This window comes from Natator depressus, chromosome 2 (genome assembly GCF_965152275.1).
Source record: "Natator depressus isolate rNatDep1 chromosome 2, rNatDep2.hap1, whole genome shotgun sequence".
Taxonomy (NCBI): domain Eukaryota; kingdom Metazoa; phylum Chordata; order Testudines; family Cheloniidae; genus Natator; species Natator depressus.
Genome location: NC_134235.1, coordinates 138,151,893 through 138,172,688, shown reverse-complemented (window position 1 = coordinate 138,172,688; position 20,796 = coordinate 138,151,893). Strand labels below are relative to the sequence as shown.

Genomic DNA, 20,796 nt, shown 5'->3' with positions numbered 1-20,796 from the left:
GCCCCTACCCCCCCATTGAGTAACAGGCCTACCCTGTCCTTGATCTTCTTCTTGCTTCTAATGTAGTTGTAGAATGTTTTCTTGTTACCCTTTATGTCTCTATCTAGTTTAATCTTGTTTTGTGCCTTGGCCTTTCTAATTCTGTCTCTACATACTTGTGTTATTTGTTTATATTCATCCTTCATAATTTGTCCTAGTTTCCACTTTTTGTAGGGTTCTTTTATGAGTTTCAGATAACTGAAGATCTCCTCGTTAAACCAGGATGGTCTCTTGCCGTACTTTCTGTGCATGTTTTGCACAGCACAGAAGAAGAGAGATTAATTTTAGAAACAAAATGACGAGCAGTTTCATCAAGGAGAAAACAGTCTTGGAAATGACTGTGGTCATGTTCTTTCCCGCTTGTCTTCCGCTCCACTCCCACACCCCAAGTAGTTTATGAGTCTTACATAAAATGTTGGGGTTTGGCTGGATCCTGGATTAGAATGTTAGGGAAGACAGACAGAAGAAGCATTGTATTGCTCATCATTATTTTTCCCAACAGCACTGTAAGCAGTCAATTATAAAGGACAGTGAAACATGAAACATTCAAGAGTCATCCATACCTCACCAGAGTACCGTGTAGGAGGCTTATGAGGGAAGCATCTGTGCTGCTGATGACACTCTATATTTAGCACTGGTGAGACCCCTGTGGGAATGCTGTGTCCAGCTCTGATGTCCACAATTCAAGAAGGATGTTGATAAATTGGAGAGGGTTCAGAGAAAAGCTATGAGAATAATTAGAAAACATGCTTTATAGTGATAGAGCTCAAGGAGTTCAATCTATGCTTAACAAAGACAAGCTTAAGGAGTGACTTGATTACAGTCTGTGAGTACCTACCATGGGGAGCAAATATTTAATAATCAGCTCTTCAATCTAGCACAGAAAAGGTATAACATGATCCAATGCCTGGAAATGGAAGCTAGAAAATTTAGATTGGAAATAAGGCATACATTTTTAACAGTGAGGATAATTAACAATTGGAATCTTTACCAAGATTCATGGTAGATTCTCCACCAATGACAATTTTTCAGTCAAGACTGGATGCTCTTCTAAAATATATGCAAGATCTGATCTAGGAATTAGTTTGGGGAAGTTCTATCGCCTGTGCTATACAGGAGGTCAGACTAGATGATCACAATGATCCCTTCTGGCTTTAAATATTAGGAATCTATGAAAGCTGGATGTACCTTAGAGAAGCCTTATTGAGGGCGCACGAACAAACCATCCCGCTGTGCAGAAAGAATAGAAAATATGGCAGGCGACCAGCTTGGGTTAACAGTGAAATCTTCGGTGAGCTTAAACACAAAAAGGAAGCTTACAAGAAGTGGAAACTTGATCAGATGAGTAGGGAGGAGTATAAAGATATTGCTCAAGCTGCAGGGGTGTAATCAGGAAGGCCAAAACACAACTGGAGTTGCAGCTAGCAAGGGATGTGAAGGGTAACAAGAAGGGTTTCTACGGGTATGTTAGCAACAATAAAAAGGTCAGGGAAAGTGTGGGACCCTTAATTAATGGGGGAGGCAACCTAGTGACAGATGATGTGGAAAAAGCTGAAATACTCAATGCTTTTTTTGCTTCGGTCTTCACAGACAAGGGCAACTCTCACACTGCTGTCCTGGGCAGCACAGTATGGCGAGGAGGTGAGCAGCTCTCAGTGGTGAAAGAACAGGTTAAGGACTATTTAGAAAAGCTGGACATGCACAAGTCCATGGGTCCAGATCTAATGCATCTGAGGGTGCTGAGGGAATTGGCTGATGTGATTGCAGAGCCATTGGCCATTGTCTTTGAAAACCCGTGGCAATCGGAGGAGGTCCTGGACAATTGGAAAAAGGCAAATATAGTGCCCATCTTTTAAAAAGGGAAGAAAGAGAGAGAGAGAGGAAAAAAAGGGGAAAAAAACCAAAAACCCACAGACTTTCCAGTCTGGGACAGCAGTGGTTGGGCTGGACTGGGGCATAGGAAGTGAATAGGGGGCTACAAGCCATTCCCTGTTTCAGTGAAGGAAAGAGAAGGGGCAGTAGCTGGTAAGCAGTCTCAGCATGGCTCCAGAGGGACACAAAAAGGGGAAAGGAAGGGGTGCACAAAAGGGAAGGCTTAATTCTCCTTTTCCTCTGGCACCAGTGGAACAGGGTAGCATCAGGAGAACAGATTCACAAAGCGAGGTAGAGTTGATTAGATGGGGTATAGGTATAAGAAGGAAAAGGAAGGGGGGAGCGAGCCCCTCCCATAGCAGTTGCAGTGTACAAGGATGTTTAAGGAATCATGGTGCAGTTTTTTTCTGCTGTAGCCAGAACACAATGGGATGGGGGGAATTTGCATTCCCCGCCCCTCCCCCCCCCCCGTTAGTTTCATTACCACAGGAACTCAGAAAGTAATCAAATCACACACAGGGCAGACCCAGTGCAGTTGGTTGGCTCCAGGGCAAGCCAGGGGCAGAGTCCGTACAGGAAGGGCAAGTGGCTGGGGGACCCAGGGGTAGTGCATCGGAGTATTAAAGTCAGTCTATCAGGTTTGGGGAAGTGGGGGCACCAGGTGCAGCATTTGCTCACCCGAGTGCACTGGATTGTCACAGACGGCCTATCGGGCTTGGGGAAGTGGGGGCTCCAGTTGCAGCTCTTGCTCACCCAACTGAGCTAGCAGCGTCTGATGGGGGGCCAGTTAGCATGGAGCTGATACGATTAATTAAACAGATTGCGTATAAGGTTGTTTCCACAGCACTACAGGCTGTACAAAGTGGAACAGGTCACACAGATCCAGAACATCCCACTCAGGTGATTTCAGGAGCAATGTAGAGGCACAGGGCAGGGATCGCCATCCACGAACCCAGACAAATGCTGTTCACGGAGCAGGAAGGCCAGTTGGCAATGTGGCTCATTACAGAGGAACAGGTGCTGCGGTACATGGTGTCATTGGCAACCCATCAACTGGCGTCCTCCACAATCTTGAATCGCCTTTCAGCCATTACATTTGTCAGTAGGCTGAAAGGCTACCCAGATCCTTGAGGGGGTTTCTTAGTTCGAAGGTTTTTGGTGGGATGGTCACATAGCGGTGGACCCAGGGAAGATTCCCGTCATCCCGTCAGGGTTTCCACGCTCAGAGACCTCCTTCACATACTCGGTGACATATTTCATAGTGCACAGGAGGTGTCCCTATTCAGGACAGCATTCCTGACAGAATCTTTTGGTGCTTTCAGGATCAGTAAGCTAGTGCCTGGGTCCATGAGAGATTCTATGGGAAAGGCTTTGGAATTTCGTAACATAAGCTGGCACAAGCATGCAGTGATATTACACTTGCGAAGGTCAAAGACTGATCAAGTCGGCCAGGGTGCATTTGTTACCCTATGGGAGGGTGGCGAGATTGGGGTCTGCCCCGTTCGGGCATTGAGGGCCTACATGGCAATACGGTGGAAGGGAGAAGCCCCTCTTTTTGTACATGGAGACAGGAGTCCCCTCACGGCATATCAATTGATTACCATGTTGAGAGGGGGGATAATGCAGTTGGGGCTGCCAGCCCATGAATTTGGTTCCCACTCATTCAGAATAGGGGCAGCTATGGCAGCAGCGCAGATAGGTATGGAAGCAGAGACTGTTCAGGCAATCGGGCGCTGGCAGTCTAATGCATACCGAATGTATGCAAGACTGCAGGTGGAAAATCAACATTAATCGGTTGTGTTCTCATTTCAGATACGGGACAGCCAGCTATGCACATGAGGGTGTGGATCTGTGGGCACAGTATTGTGTTTTGGGTGCATAGGCCTGCATCCAGATTGCCTGAGGGCTCCCAGCTGACATTTGGTGGTGAAGCATTACTCAGTTGGCACACACAGAGGGCTATGTTATGGGATCAACTGATACCACTGTTGTATGCTGTGCGGGCACGTCAGTGGCCACCAGATATATTGGTGATACACCTGGGAGAAAATGATCTGGGAACACTTAAAGGGATGGAGTTAATGCTTCAACCTAGGAGGAACCTGAAGCAGATCCTGGCAATTTTTCCAGGTGTTAACATTGTTTGGTCAGATATGCTTCAGCGCAGGGTCTCCCAGGGTCTGCCAAGGTGAACAAAACCAGGAAGTTTGTGAACAGGGAAGTGGCCAAATTCTTGTTGCCCTTGGGGGTGGGGGACAGTAATTTCACATCCTGGCATATTCTATGGGGCACCAAAGTTATTTCGAAAGCATGGGATGCACTTGTCAGACTCAGGTGCCACCATATTTTTGGCTGATATATAAAAAAGGCCTTGGAAGATGTCTGGGAACCAGGCTGGGTGTGCGGAGGAGGCAGCTAATGGCTGGTGCCTCCTTGTGGCGGATGTTCAATGCAGGTACTCCACAAATTAAGGCACAAAAGAATGGATAAATGGCTTCGAAAAGGAATTAAGGAGATGTGGTTGGTAACTGAGCGAACTGGGGGCAGTTGGTGACTCCTCTGATTGGTACAGCGGGGAGCCAACCCCCCATCATTATAGTCCACCTTAACCCTTCCTATGAGCGGTAAGGAAGGGACCTGGATGAAAAGGGGGGAAGCTAGTAGAAGTCCCGTCCCCCCCCCGGAATTGGCTGGAATTGGACTTTCCTGGCAGTGGATCTGCTGGAGGGACATGGAGCAGGTCCTCCAGGAAACCATTCTGAAGCACTTGGAGGAGAGGAAGGTGATCAGGAACAGTCAACATGGATTCACCAAGGGCAAGTCATGCCTGACCAACCTGATTGCCTTCTATGATAAGATAACTGGCTCTGTGGAAATGGGGAAAGTGGTGGATGTGATATATCTTGACTTTAGCAAAGCTTTTGATGTGGTCTCCCACAGTATTCTTGCCAGCAAGTTAAAAAAGTATGGATTGGATGAATGGACTATAAAGGTGGATAGAAACCTGGCTAGATCATTGGGCTCAATGGGTGGTGATCAATGGCTCGATGTCTAGCTGGCACCCGGTATCAAGCGGCGTGCCCCAGGGGTCAGTCCTGGGGCCGGTTTTGTTCAACATCTTTATTAATGATCTGGATGATGGGATTAATTGCACCCTCAGCAAGTTCGCAGATGACACTAAGATGAGGGGAGAGGTAGATACGCTGGAGGGGAAGGATAGTGTCCAGAGTGACCTAGAGAAATTGAAGGATTGGGCCAAAAGAAATCTGATGAGGTTCAAAAGGACAAGAGCAGAGTTCTGCACTTAGGAAGGAAGAATCCCATGTACAGCTACAGGCTGGGGACCGACTGGCTAAGCAGCATTTCTGCAGAAAAGGACTTGGGGATTACAGTGGACAAGAAGCTGGATATGAGTAAGCAATGTGCCCTTGTTGCCAAGAAGGCTAACGGCATATTGGGCTGCAGATCGAGGGAAGTGATTATTGCCCTCTATTTGGCACTGGTGAGGCCACACCTGGAGTACTGCATGCAGTTTTGGGATCTCCACTACAGAAAGGAGGCGGACAAATTGGAGAGAGTCCAGCGGAGGGCAATGAAAATGATCAGGGGGCTGGGGCACATGACTTACGAGGAGAGAATGAGGGAACTGGGCTTGTTTAGTCTGCAGAAGAGTGAGGGGGAGATTTGATAGCAGCCTTCAATTACCTGAAGGGGGATTCCTTGTTCCTTGACTTTAGCAAGGCTTTTGACACGGTCTGTTCCTTGACTTTAGCAAAGCTTTTGACATGGTCTCCCACAGTATTCTTGCCAGCAAGTTAAAGAAGTATGGGCTGGATGAATGGACTATAAGGTGGATAGAAAGTTGGCTAGATTGTCGGGCTCTACGGATAGTGATCAATGGCTCCATGTCTAGTTGGCAGCAGGTATCAAGTGGAGTGCCCCAAAGGTCGGTCCTCGGGCCAGTTTTGTTCAGTATCTTCATAAATGATCTCGAGGATGGCGTGGTTTGCACCCTCAGCAAGTTTGCAGATGACACTAAACTGGGAGGAGAGGTAGATACGCTGGAGGGTAGGAATACGATACAGAGGGACCTAGACAAATTAGAGGATTGGGCCAAAAGAAATCTGATGAGGTTCAACAAGGACAAGTGCAGAGTCCTGCACTTAGGATGGAAGAATCCCATGCACGGCTACAGACTAGGGACCAAATGGCTCGGCAGCAGTTCTGCAGAAAAGGACCTAGGGGTTACAGTGGACGAGAAGCTGGATATGAGTCAACAGTGTGCCCTTGTTGCCAAGAAGGCCAATGGGATTTTGGGATGTATATGTAGGGGCATTGCCAGCAGATCGAGGGACGTGATCGTTCCCCTCTATTTGACATTGGTGAGGCCTCATCTGGAGTACTGTGTCCAGTTTTGGGTCCCACACTACAAGAAAGATGTGGAAAAATTGGAAAGAGTCCAGCAGAGGGCAACAAAAATGATTAGGGGACTGGAACACATGACTTATTAGGAGATGCTGAGGGAACTGGGATTGTTTAGTCTGCGGAAGAGAAGAATGAGGGGGAATTTGATTGCTGCTTTCAACTACCTGAACGGGGGTTCCAAAGAGGATGGATCTAGACTGTCTCAGTGGTAGCAGATGACAGAACAAGGAGTAATGGTCTCAAGTTGCAGTGGGGGAGATTTAGGTTGAATATTAGGAAAAACTTTTTCACTAGGAGGGTGGTGAAACACTGGAATGCGTTACCTAGGGAGGTGGTGGAATCTCCTTCCTTAGAGGTTTTTAAAGCCTGGCTTGACAAAGCCCTGGCTGGGATGATTTAGTTGGGGATTGGTCCTGCTTTGAGCAGGGGGTTAGACTAGATGACCTCCTGAGGTCCCTTCCAACCCTGATATTCTATGAGTCTATGATTCTACGATTCCAAAGAGGTTGGAGCTAGGCTGTTCTCAGTGGTGGCAGATGACAGAACAAGAAGCAATGGTCTCAAATTGCAGTGAGGGAGGTCTAGGTTGGATATTAAGAAACACTATTTCACTAGGAGGGTGGTGAAGCAGTGGAATGGGTTACCTAGAGAGGTGGTGGAATCTCCATTCTTAGAGGTTTTTAAGGCCCGGCTTGACAAAGACCTCCTGAGGTCTCTTCCAAACCTAATCTTCTACGATTCTATGATTCTATGATATTTTGCTTCTGCAATACAGTCAGACCTTAAAACAGAGTGTAACTACTGCTCATATATTTTTATTCTTATCTTAAGATTCTTCAAAAGAAGTACCAGCTAGAGGAGCCTACGATCATCATTGCTTTTACTTAGAAAGATTATTCCAAAGATGAAACACGGTGACACTTCATTTTAACAGTGTTACCACCACTCACTTACTTAGCCCTATCATAGTGCTTAGAATGTTATTAAAGAGCAGTTCATTTATAAAATTATCTCTGAGTAATTAACTACTTAAACAGCCATTTTCATGCTGTGTTATTTTGGTGCAGATGTACATATTTCAACAACAAAAAACCTTAATACTAAACATGAGAGCCATTAAAATACAAGGTTATCACACACATTTTTATGTGAGAATATAATTATATATTACAGGAGCTTCTGGTTTTTGTGATAAATGGAATAAGCCTGGTAAGTACATCCCAGTGAATACCTGCCAGCAATTCCCTTTTATGTGCACATTAATTACTTTTGATAGTGGGAAAAATTAAAGCTATGCCTCACTTATAAGCATCAGAGGGGTAGCCATGTCAGTCTGTATCCACGAAAACAACAAGGAGTCCGGTGGCACCTTAAAGACTAGCAGATTTATTTGGGCATAGACTTTCGTGGGTAAAAAAGCCCAGTTCTTCAGCTGCATGAAGTGAAAATTACAGAAACAGGCATAAATATATATTGGCACATGAAGAGAAGGGAGTTACCTTAAAAGTGGAGAACCAATGTTGAAGGCCAATTTAGTCAGGATGGATGTGGTCCACTCCCAATAATTGATGATACAGTTCTGCGGTGATCTGGAAACCTACTTTCACTTTCTCCAACTCAAGGAATATTTTCAACACACCACTGAACAGAGCACTGACCCACAGGAATCCTCCTACCAACACTACAAAAAGAAGAATTCTGTGTGAACTCCTCCTGACGGTCAAAAGGACAGACTGGACTTCTACATAGAGTGCTTCCGCAGATGTGCACAGGCTGAAAATGTGAACAAACAGTATCACTTGCACCATAACCTCAGCTGTACAGAACGCAACACCATCCACAGCCTCAGAAACAACTCTGACATTATAATCAAAGGGACTGACAAAGGAGGTGCTGTAGTCATCATGAACAGGTCAGATTATGAACAGGAGGCTGCCAGACAACTCTCCAACACCACATTCTACAGGCCACTATCCTCTGATCCCACTGAGGAGTACCAAAAGAAACTACACCATCTGCTCAAGGAACTCCCTGCTACAGCACGGGAACAAATCTACACAGACACACCCCTAGAGCCCTGACCAGGGGTATTCTATCTGCTACCCAAGATCCATAAGCCTGGAAATACTGGATGCCCCATCATCTCAGGCATTGGCACTCTTACAGCAGGATTATCTGGCTATTTGGACTCTCTCCTCAGACCCTACGCTACCAGCACTCCTAGCTATCTTCGAGACACCACTGACTTCCTGAGGAAACTACAATGCATTGGTGATCTCCTGACACCATCCTGGCCACCATGGATGTAGAAGTTCTTTACACCAATTTTCCATGAGGATGGACTACAAGCTGTCAGGAACAGTATCCCTGATGAGGCCACAGTACACCTGGTGGCTTAGTTTTGTGACTTTGTCCTCACCCACAACCATTTCAGATTTCGGGAAAACTTATACCTTCAAGTCATCAGCACTGCTATGGGTACCTGCATGGCCCCACAGTATGCCAACATTTTTGTGGCTGACTTAGAACAATGCTTCCTCAGCTCTCGTCCCCTAGCGCCCCTCCTCTACTTACACTACATTGATGACATCTTCATCATATGGACCCACAGGAAGGAGGCCCTTGAAGAATTCCACCTGGATTTCCACAATTTCCACCCCACCATCAACCTCAGCCTGGACCAGTCCACACAAGAAATCCCCTTTCTGGACACTACAGTGCAAATAAGTGATGGTCACATAAATACCACAGGAAACCTAGTGACTGCTATACTTACTTACATGCCTCCAGCTTCCATCCAGGACACATCACACGATCCATTGTCCACGAACGCATTTGCTCCAATCCCTCAGACAGAGACAAAAACCTACAAGATCTCTATCAAGCATTCTTAAAACTACAATACCCACCTGGGGAAGTGAGGAAACAGATTGACAAAGCGAGACGGGTACCCAGAAGTCACCTACTACAGGATAGGCCCAACAAGGAAAATAACAGAACACCACTGGCCATCACATACAGCCCCCAGCTAAAACCTCTCCAGCGGATCATCAACAATCTACAGCCTATCCTGAAAAATGATCCCCCACTCTCACAGGCCTTGGGAGGCAGGCCAATCCTCACTTACAGACAGCCCCCCAACCTGAAGCAAATACTCACCAGCAACTACACACCAGACCACAGAAACACGAACCCAGGAACCAATCCCTGTAGGAAACCCCGTTGCCTTCTCTGTCCCCATATCTACTCTAGTGACACAATCAGAGGACCCAACCACACCAGCCAGACCATCAGAGGCTCATTCACCTGCACATCTACTAATGTAATATATGCCATCATGTGCCAGCAATGCCCCTCTGCCATGTGCATTGGCCAAACCAGACAGTCTCTACATAAAAGGATAAATGGACACAAATCAGACATCAGGAATGCTAACATACAGAAGCCAGTAGGAGAACACTTCAATCTCCCTGGACACTCAATAACAGATTTAAAAGTAGCCATTCTTTGACAAAAAAAACTTCAAAAAGAGACTTCAAAGAGAAACTGCAGAGCTACAATTCATTTGTAAACTTAACATCATCAATTTGGGCTTGAATAGGGACTGGGAGTGGTTGGCTCACTACAAAAGCAATTTTCCCTCTCTTGGTATTGACAAGCTTATGCCCAAATAAATCTGTTAGTCTTTAAGATGCCACTGGACTCCTCATTGTTTTTGTCTCACTTCTAGTTCCTTTTTTTTCTAATTTTTAAGTCCAGGAAATTCTATTTAATCAACAGCTCAGGCAAAGTATAGGTAACAGCAGTGCAAGCTTCTCCACATTATCGTTTCCAGGTGCTTAACCCAAAATTGGAGAGATCATTTCTAGGAGTGAGACAGTTTTTCACTATTCTGGCCACAGCCAGTCCTGTTGTATGCAGGTGTAACACACTGACAATGGTCTAACTCCAGCGTACACTAATTTTATTGTCTAAAATTGAGGCAATTTGCAGCAAATGTTTTTCTTCAATGTATTTAAATAGGAACATCTCCGTGAGTACGAATGGAATCTCCATTCCAATTAATACAGTGAAGAATGTTAGTTTTTCTGATCTGATGTGCTATGTGCCTATGCGAATATGATAATAATATGGCACAAATATGGTACTGGTCCCTGGCAAATATGGTACCGGTCCCTGGCACATTGGAAAAAATTGCTGGTCTGCCACATCAGATAGTTTGAGAAGCACTGTCCTAGAATATATCACCCTACCACCTCAGCCTCCCCAGCCCCATGTGGCTCCAATTCTCCAGACAGGGCTGGAGAATTGGAGCTGCATGCAAGGAGCCATGGTAAGCAAGGGGTGGGGCCACGCCTGGCTGTTTGGGGAGGCATAGCCTCCCCCAGCCTATGCAACCTGCCACCCATGCCCTACCACACACTATTATACTGCAAATACACAGCATATTTGTTCAAGGCTGCTTATTTGACATGGACAGATAGCCTGGTGGGTGTGGTGGTGAGGCTGTAGGAGACCCAGGTTTGTTTCCTGGGTCCACTGTGGGCTTTCTATGTGACCTTGGTTAAGTTACTTAGCCTCTCTGTGCCTTAGTTCTCCATCTGTAAAATGGGGATAACAATACTTCCCTACCTTACAGGGATCCTGGAGAGGACCTGGCCATTGCCCATTGGGATGTCATGACACCAAAGAGTCAGTCATGGAGTACATAGAGATAGCTGTTTATTTTCATTTGAAAATATATTTACAGATGGGTACACAAGTAAATTTAATTAGGTACACAAGGCAATGAGCCTATGCAAACAGAAATAAATATACATAGTAAATATTATAAGAGGGTAGATATATTGTTTATTTTACTAATACTAATACCTAGCTCTTATATAGTGCTTTTCATCCATAGATCTCAAAGCCCTTTATAAAGGAGGTCATCATCCTTATCCCCATTTTACAGATGGGGAACTGTGGTACACAACTAGGGAAATGACTTATCCAGAGTCACCCAGAAGACCAGCAACAGAGCTAGGAATATAATCCAGTTCTCCTAAGGGCCAGTCCAGTGCTGTATCCACTAGCCTGCACTGCCTTTTAGGAAAGCATTGCTACATACAGTTTGGTACACAAGTAATTGGTGCAATATAGTTATATCCAGGTAGGAAAGTATTATTTTAATATAGCATAATTATAAAATGTAAGTAGTAACATTATAGCTTTGTCCCACAGGTATACAGAGACAAAAGGTGGGTGAGGTAACATCTTTTATTGGACCAACTTCTGTTGGTGAGAGATATGCTTGTCTTTCTCAACAACAGAAGTTGGCCAGTAAAAGATATTACCTCACCCATTTTATCTCTCTAATATCCTGGGATCGACATGGCTACAGCTATAACTACACTGAATACACAGGTATATAAACAATTCTTCCTGAAATTATGTTTGTTGCTACTAGATGTGTTGATAACTGTCAGCATCCTGTTTGGAGCAGTGTTGTTCAGTTTAACTCATGGATGTTGATAATGGTACTTATTTTTTACATACTGTTAAAAGAATATTTAACTAGAGGCCAATAACCTTCAAACTGACTTTGAGGATGTCAGATATGAGCAGTGATATATTTCATGTTTCATACTTTGTATTGTAATCATCCACATCACCAATGTAGGCTTTTCTTCCCCAAACCATAATCTGCTGTTGCATCCAATTGTATCATAATAGGTTGTCTTTTTATCGAAGTGTATGCCATAAGTCTCCTGTAAATGTTTGTGTGTGTGTGTGTGTGTGTGTGTGTGACTAGAATGTTTAAATCTGTGGAGAGACAGATGATGTTTGTGAGTGGTGACTGATATGCCCACATCCTATCCATCTCAGGAAGCACTGTTTTGAGTGTATTTTCTTGGAGAATATTGGGATGTACAAATAGCATGTGGTTATTTACCATGTGAAGAGTAGTAGTGTAGACATTTTGGAGGATGGTTGTCTAGATATCATTTTGTATAGTGCCATTATTCTTCTACATGTTACAATGTATCTATTGCAGCTTCATTTCATGTAATATGTATTATATGATGTCATAAAGAAACCTTAAGATTTTGCCAGAAAATTGATGTATTTTGACTAATTAAGTAGAAAAGTTAAGTTTGGAAGGAAATAAATCAGAAAACTGGAGGTGTATTCAAAAATTGATAGGAATAAAATAGAGTGACTCCAAAACAGAAATCCTATAATCCACAGTGCTTCATTGTAAAGATAGAAGACCCAAGAGCCCCACAACAGAATGCTATTGAAACAAAGGGAAGCCATCAAAATTAGTGTGTTGATCAAAATCTATCAAAATTGTGTGGATTCTTGTGTCATGTGCAGGGATAGATTTATACCTTATGCACCCCTCGGCACAGCATGTTCAGCGCCCCCTTCTCGCCCCCGCTACAGCTGACCTTCATATTTTCCATAAAAAATGAAACTTTTAACCCACTTTTAACTTTTAGGCACCCCTAGAACGCCGGCGCCCCTGGGCTGTGCCTAATTGTGCCTAACTGGAAATCCAGCCCTGGTCATATGCTCACATATGGGAAGGAAAGGGACTATTTTTTCAGTTTCTGACAGAACTGAGTGAATTAACTTCTTGCAGATGGAATAACTCAAGGTAGAGTTATAGATGGGATTATGAGTGACAAAAGAGATTATTACATGAGCACAAGTGAAGTGCTTTAAAGGGTATTATCACATCATGGCAGCAACGTTAAAGATAAGATTCAGATGACACTTCTATTTCTAGTAGACCTCCGTTTTCACTTCCTTTTAGGCTTTTAGATAAACATTACTTTGGGGTTGATGTTTCCTATGCTTTGTCTGATCAAATAAATGATTTTTATTTTCTGGAAAACGAGAATCTGAGAAGAATAAAAGAAGTTTTCAGTTAAGAATATTTTCAGATTTTTTCCCCTCCCTTCTTTCAACTAACTTGAAAAGGTTTTTATTTTGAAACCTCAAACTTGGCATGCACTTAGTGCTGAATAAAGAATGTGTGTTTATTCTTAACAATAATTTAATTTACCAATGGCACAGGCAACTGCTAACTGTGCACAGAACTTTTCCTCATCATTGGCCTAGGGTGGTAGTGACTAAAAGCCATGACAACAGGTGGCCTATGTGAAATACACTGGTGGGCTCACTGCAGTTCTTGTAGGAGAGGTATTAGATCACAGAAATCATCATACCGACTGGCATTAGTTGGCACCCTTATTATACCACAGTGACCAAGAACTGAAGCAGCATGACAGCATAACTAACTTCCTGTCTCAAAAAGTGATTCCTGCAGTCCAGGCTTGAAGCCCTGGCAGAGCACTGTGGGGGGACACACATGGCTCCTTTGTTTGCTGTACTCTACTGTGAGTCTCAAGTGCCTTCACCTTCTTTCATGAGCAAGAAAGTTTCATTAGACATTTTAAGAATACAATACCCCCTTAAAAAGAATAATAATTTGACCAATTAGCTGGCAGGTAGCCTACCCTAGGGGCTGAATTGTGCCTGGCCCTCACATAGGGACAAGGGAAGTGGTTGGGGGAATGTGCACAATACTTCCCCTACTTAAACCCTACACACAAATGCCAGGCACAATCTCAGTGTCTGTACTTGGTGGAACACAGGATCTACTCTCTCGAAGTGTCGTGCCACTCTGGGGCATAAAACAGATGCAAAGGGTATGAGGAACAGTGGCAAGGAGGCGGGATCACAAGTGTACGTGGTCAAGAGAGGGGAGCATACTACCACATCCTAAGGGCTGGTGAAACATGCACACACTTGCATGACTGGGAACTCTAGAGGGTTTGGACTTCTGGAAGCAGAGTCCCTCCTGAAGCTCCTCCCCCTGGGTTGGGGGCAGCTTCACTCTGCCACAACAGAGGCCGGTGCCTTAATGGCACAATCTGGCCATAAAAGATTTGATCCAAAGCCCGTTGAAGTCAATGCAAAGACATCCATTAACTTCAGTGAGCTTTGGATAAGGCTCATAATGCAGACAGCATTGCACATCTAAAATGCTAATGGCCAGATGGTCATATAACAACGTTACAATAATAGCAATAATACATTATGGTATATATATTGCACTACACACGGCTACTCTTCAGTCACTAATTCATGAGGCAGAAAAGATCTGTAGAGCCTCCTGGAAAAAAAATATGAGAAAATTTTCACACAAAGAAGTGGATTTTCTTTTTTTACAGGACATAGGCTTCATTTACAACAAGCAAACAAACAAATAAATAACAGTATGAGAAAATATATGGGATGTGATGCTCCATTAGTAAACATCACATCTGTTACTCATATTTTACTGTCTTCAGTGTCACCCTGCAGCATAACATGGGGAATTAAGAGGAAATTGCAAGGTAATTTTTCTATAAGTTATTGTCAACAAGCATATAGCACTGAGGCAAATGCAAATCACTAAATCAATTTAGTCCCAATTTTAAAAGTTTTGATTAATCCTCAACTCATTCCTATGCTATTAAAATGCATTATAAAACACAACCCTTAGTTTTAGGCTCACTGTTATTATTTCATTTGTAAATATACTAAATATTGATTATGAGGAGGGACTGGAGGCAGCTTGAGAATGTGTGACCATGCTCCCTGGAGGCTCTAGGCTAGTGGCAATATTCTGTTCTTGTGACAAGTACCATCTCTGTGACAGACTCAGAATGACTATATAAAAATTTACCTAATTAATTCCCTGGTTCCAAATGCATACCTGCTCTGATTTACTTCAATTAGCATAGCAATTTGACACAGCATACATTTTTTCCAAACACATTCATCAATTTTATCTTTAGAGTAAAGCACCTCCTAAATTGCTGGCCAACAGTCCAACAGCTCCAAAGAAGTTTTAAAAGTAAATAAATGTTTCTTTGCATAACTAACAATATTTCTCTTCAATTCATTAATCTGGGTTTTATCACCAGTTCTTCAAGTGAGCTGGTACGTGCAGGAATAGCAGGCCATCATTTTTTTATTCTGTAAAACCAGATGGGGGAGTGGGCCACTGGGCCTAGAACTAATAGAAAGAAATGGGTCACCAAACCATTCCTCCCACTGCTTACTCTGACTGGCAAGGGGAGGCAGGCACAACTTGCTCCCCCATCCTCCACATCTTTCTCTCAGAGCTTTCTTTCCCCCTTTTGAAGTCTACTCTCCTGATGGCAAGGAAAAAACATAGAGCCTACCCCAAGCATACTCTTGTGGAGAGATGAAGGTATCAAGGCCTCCATGTATTCCCTCCCTGGCTGTTAAGGAGATGGTCTCTGAGTTTCTCCACCTCCAAATCTATTAGAACCAACCCCTTCACTAATGACAGGTTTCAGAGTAACAGCTAAAGTGAGCTGTAGCTCACGAAAGCTTATGCTCAAATAAATTGGTTAGTCTCTAAGGTGCCACAAGTACTCCTTTTCTTTTTGCGAACCCCTTTACTGCTCTTGCTGGGTCAGGGAGTATACAACTTTTTTCATCCCCTAAATTTCTTTTCCTGTAGTCAGTTAAGACTTTCATTTTTCAGATTTGAGCACTGTTTCTTTTATAGACATGTGGACCTCAATTGGGAATTCCCATGAAAATAATCTAAATTATAATTATTAACAGGACTGGGCTAAAAAGTCTTTTGAAGCATAATGTTTTGTTCTCAAAGTAACTTCTCTAAGTGAATGCAGTACACTATTGGGTTGATAAACAAGATGTGAATCTATATAGGCCAATCCAAATATACTAACAAATATACCCAACACCTACAGTGAGAAGGTAAACATGGGACTGAATTAATTGATCTCTGAGTAGCACTTTTTATACTTTTTTAAATGTAGGCACAAAACTGGGATGACTGTGCAATGACAAGCTTTGGCATTCAATCCACAGCAAAGAATTCTGTTTTTTCTAATACTTCTTTGTTATAATCAAATAAAGATGATGGATCCTTGTGTGCATGTCATTAGAATAGAGCGTATCTCCCACCCTAAAATGCCATTAGGCATCTGGAATGCCATGTAATAATGAAATAAAGAGGCTTCCAACAATGGTATTTGCCAAGCAACATTCTAAATGGGGCCTCAAAGATTCCAACATGTTTTGAATTGTCTGTAAATAGTATGAAAATATTGTTAGTGTTACTTAATCTGTAACCTGTCATCATTGTTGCAATCTGCTCTGTCATAAGAAAATAAATAGATGTTTCCTGTAAAATACTACAGGCTGGAGAGTAATGCGAAAAACTACTTATTTGCAAATTATCTTTTTATTACACCCTAACGAATAAAAATATTCCTATTGAGTTTTTTTCTCCCTCTTTTTGTGCCATTCTGCTTTTGCTCCTTCTTCAGATTTGCTAGATTCAAAACCAAAATGCATACACATATATCCACTACAGCTGACATTAGTTCCCAAAATATATATTAAATACTTCGTCAACAGATTTAACATGGCAGCACCATAAATTAATTAGGGCTGTTGATTAATTGCAGTTAACTCACGCATTAAAATAATTAATCGTGATTTAAAAAATGAATTGCGATTAATCGCATTGTTAAACAATAGAATACCAATTGACATTTATTAAATATTTTTGGATGTTTTTCTACATTTTCAAATATGTTGATTTCTATTGCAACACAGAATACAAAGTGTACAGTGCTCACTTTAAATTATTATTTTTATTACAAATATTTCCACTCTAAAAATGATACACAAAATAAATAGTGTTTTTTCAATTCACCTCACACAAGTACTGTAGTGCAATCTCTTTATCGTGAAAGTGTAACTTACAAATGTAGATTTTGTTATATAACCGCACTCAAAAACAAAACAATGTAAAACTTTAGAGCCTACAAGTCCACTCAGTCCTACTTCTTGTTCAGCCAATTGCTAAGACAAACAAGTTTGTTTACATTTACAGGAGATACTGCTGCCTGCTTCTTATCTATAATGTCACCTGAAAGTGAGAACAGGCATTTGCATGGCACTTTTGTAATCGGCGTTACAAGGTATTTATGTGCCAGATATGCTAAACATTCATATGCCCCTTCATGCTTTGGCCACCATTTCAGAGGACATGCTTCCATGCTGATGATGCCCGTTAAAAAAAAAATGCATTAATTAAATTTGTGACTGAACTCCTTGGGGAGAATTGTATGTCTCCTGTTCTGTTTTACCCATATTCTGCCATATGTTATAGCAGTCTCAGATGATGACCTAGCACTTGTTCATTTTAAGAATACTTGCACAGCAGATTTGACAAAATGCTAAGAAGGTACCAATGTGAGATTTCTAAAAATAGCTACAGCACTCAACCCAAGGTTTAGGAACTTGAAGTGCCATCCAAAATCTGAGAAGGATGAGGTGTGGAGCATGCTTTCAGAAGTCTTAAAAGAGCAGCACTCTGATGCAGAAACTACAGAACCCAAACCACCAAAAAAGAAAATCAACTTTCTGCTGGTGGTATCTGACTCAGATGATGAAAATGAACATGTCAGTCCGCTCTGCTTTGAATCATTATGGGGCAGAACTTGTCATCAGCATGTAAGCAGTGGACTTGTAGGCTCCAAAGTTTGACATTGTTTTATTTTTGAATGCAGGGTTTTTTTGTACATAATTTTACATTTGTAAGTTCAACTTTCATGATAAACAGATTGAACTATAGTACTTGCATTAGGTGAATTGAAAAATACTATTTCTTTTTTTCTTTACAGTGCAAATATTTAATAAAAAATAAATATAAAGTGAGCACTGTACACTTTGTATTCTGTAATGTAATTGAAATCAATATATTTGAAAATGTAGAAAACACCCAAAAGTATTTAAATAAATGGTATTCTATTGTTTAACAGCTAATCGTGATTCATTTTTTTAATTGTGTGATTAATTGCAATTCATTTTTTTAATTGCTTGACAGCCCTAAAATTAATGCAATATGCTACATGCAACTAGAAAAAAGAAGAGGAGCCACTAACACACAGATTTATTTAGGAGCCTACATAAAGCAGACGATTTTTCAAACGTTTTCAGCACCCTGCTTTTCCTAGAAGCTGCTTGGTGCAGGGAACTTGTAAAATCTGGCCTTAACAATCATGGTGTTCCCCAAGTAGAATGGACATGTGCAGTTACTCGAAGAATTTCAGCGTTCATACACAGCTGTACTTGAAGTTAGGTAAGGTAGACAGGGGGGATGGAGATACGACAGAAAGTTTAGATCCAGCTGTGAACTTCCTCAAAATTCAGGAGTTCTGGTTCATGCTCATCTCTAGTAACAATTGCATTTCATTTTGAATATCATACATATTTTAGTTTTCCCCTTAAACAGCTGAAAAAATCCTGGCTTTTTATTTCGCCAGAGGTGCCAGCCATGATGTTCAAATCCAGATCTCAATTCAAACTCTCCCAAGTCTGAGGGTACTTTGATCTGGAGTTTTGGTTTAGGCCCATCTCTACACACGATCCAACATAAGCTGTTTTTCCATGAACTGCTGAATGGCTTTGTCATAAATATAAAGGGAAGTCTAACCACCTTTAAATCCCTCCTGGCCAGAGGAAAAACCCTTTCACCTGTAAAGGGTTAAGAAGCTAAAGATAACCTCACTGGCACCTGACCAAAATGAGCAATGAGGAGACAAGATACTTTCAAACCTGGGGGGGGCGGGGGGGGGGGGGGGGACAAAGGGTCCTCTCTGTCTGTGTGATGCTTTTGCCGGGACCAGAGCAGGAATGCAGGTCAGAACTCCTGTAAAGAGTTAGTTAGCAATCTAGTTAGATATGCGTTAGATTCTGTTTTGTTGAAATGGCTGATAAAATAAGTTGTCCTGAATGGGATGTATATTCCTGTTTTTGAGTCTTTTTGTAACTTAAGGTTTTGCCTAGAGGGATTCTCTATGTTTTGAATCTGACTACTCTGTAAGGTATTTCCCTTCCTGATTTTACAGAGGTTTTGCTTTTACTTTTTCTTTAATTAAAATTCTCTTTTAAGAACCTGATTGCTTTTCATTGTTCTTAAGATCCAAGGGTTTGGGTCTGTGTTCACCTATGCAAATTGGTGAGGATTTTTATCAAGCCTTCCCCAGGAAAGGGGGTGTAGTGCTTGGGGGGATATTTTGGGGGGGAGACATTTCCAAGTGGGCACTTCCCCTGTTATTTTTGTTAGACGCTTTGGTGGTGGCAGCATAAAGGTTCAAGGACAAAAGGGAAAAGTTTGTACCTTGGGGAAGTTTTAACCTAAGCTGATAAGAATAAGCTGAGGGGTCTTTCATGCAGGTCCCCAAATCTGTACTCTAGAGTTCAGAGTGGGGAAGAAACCTTGACAGGCTTTCATGAAACAAATCGCTAAAATGGCTGCTCGTGGGAGCTGCTGTGAACATGCTAAAATATTTGTAATAAGGCAGAGGTGACAAGTACTATTTAAACATCCTTATGATGTCATCTCTGCAATCCATATCCATGAAATTTCCAGTGTAGTTTTACTGCTAATGAAGCTGATGAATAAAAGGTGAATAATAAATATTAAAAGAGAGATTGTCCCTTCAACTTTTTTTATTTTTTTGAGAAAAGGAAAGAGTATATGGCAATACTAGCAAGTTTTCAGTATATTGCATTTTAACAGAATATCAGCTCCTGAATTTGCTATGATGTGGAAAAGAGTTATTGACTTTCACCAGAAATTTATACCAGGAATAGTAGAGGTCTGAGCTGGCGCCATTTTTGGCTGAACATTTGCTTAAAATATATTTTCCAGAGCCCTTATAACATTTCCCAGTGCACTGTGTCTCGCCTGCAGGTCTCACAAGTGTCAGTCTAGGCCTGCATTTGCACAAACAGCAAATAAGTACGCCGAAGGTTTGCCAACTAGCCTGCATTAGAGAGGATGTGTAACACAACAAGGCATTGGAGGCTTCATGGCATTCCAGGTCAGACCTTGCATACAAGAAGCACCTGGGATCCATGAAAATAAACTAGTCAATGAGGAATTACAAAGACCATTCTTGAAACCAAAAAAAGTCTTCCTGATAAGGGCAAGATTTCCCCCAAAACAAGGTTGATAGCACAAGAAAGACGAAGTGAGAGAAGGCTAAAAGAATGAGGTGTTCCCCCACACGTTACTGTATTTTTATATAGTAATTAGAATAATATGTCAACAACCAAGCAGAAATTGTTACAATAGATTGCAAAATATTTAGGGCTAAATTCTAGCTTCACAGCTGTGTGTGTGGATCCCACTGATTTATATGGAAGAAACTCATATGGCACCAAAGCCAGAATTTGTCCCATAAATAATTGCATAATTATATCTTCTCAGCAGCCCTGCCCAGCCAAACTAATGTAGCTGTGACAGCAACTACGGAGTTTGGGATGAGTGCCAGTGACACTGGTGCTGACTCAGCTAGTCCAACAGCAGCTACTACACCTTCATTACATCAAGGAGGAAGAACC

General features: G+C 42.3%; 1 protein-coding gene across 2 annotated transcripts in view; it reads right to left on the bottom strand.

Moving 5' to 3' along the window:
• The window catches only part of SEMA5A (semaphorin 5A), a 606,804-nt gene that overhangs the window by 533,057 nt on the left and 52,951 nt on the right, over window positions 1-20,796 (bottom strand). Inside the window, exon 1 of one of the 2 annotated variants that reach the window (XM_074945056.1) lies at window positions 603-715. The exons of the other annotated variant lie outside the window; for it this stretch is intronic. The gene's annotated coding sequence lies outside the window, so the exon portion shown is untranslated. Of the gene's footprint in view, window positions 1-602; window positions 716-20,796 lie in introns of those variants that run through there. 2 annotated transcript variants of the gene reach the window in all.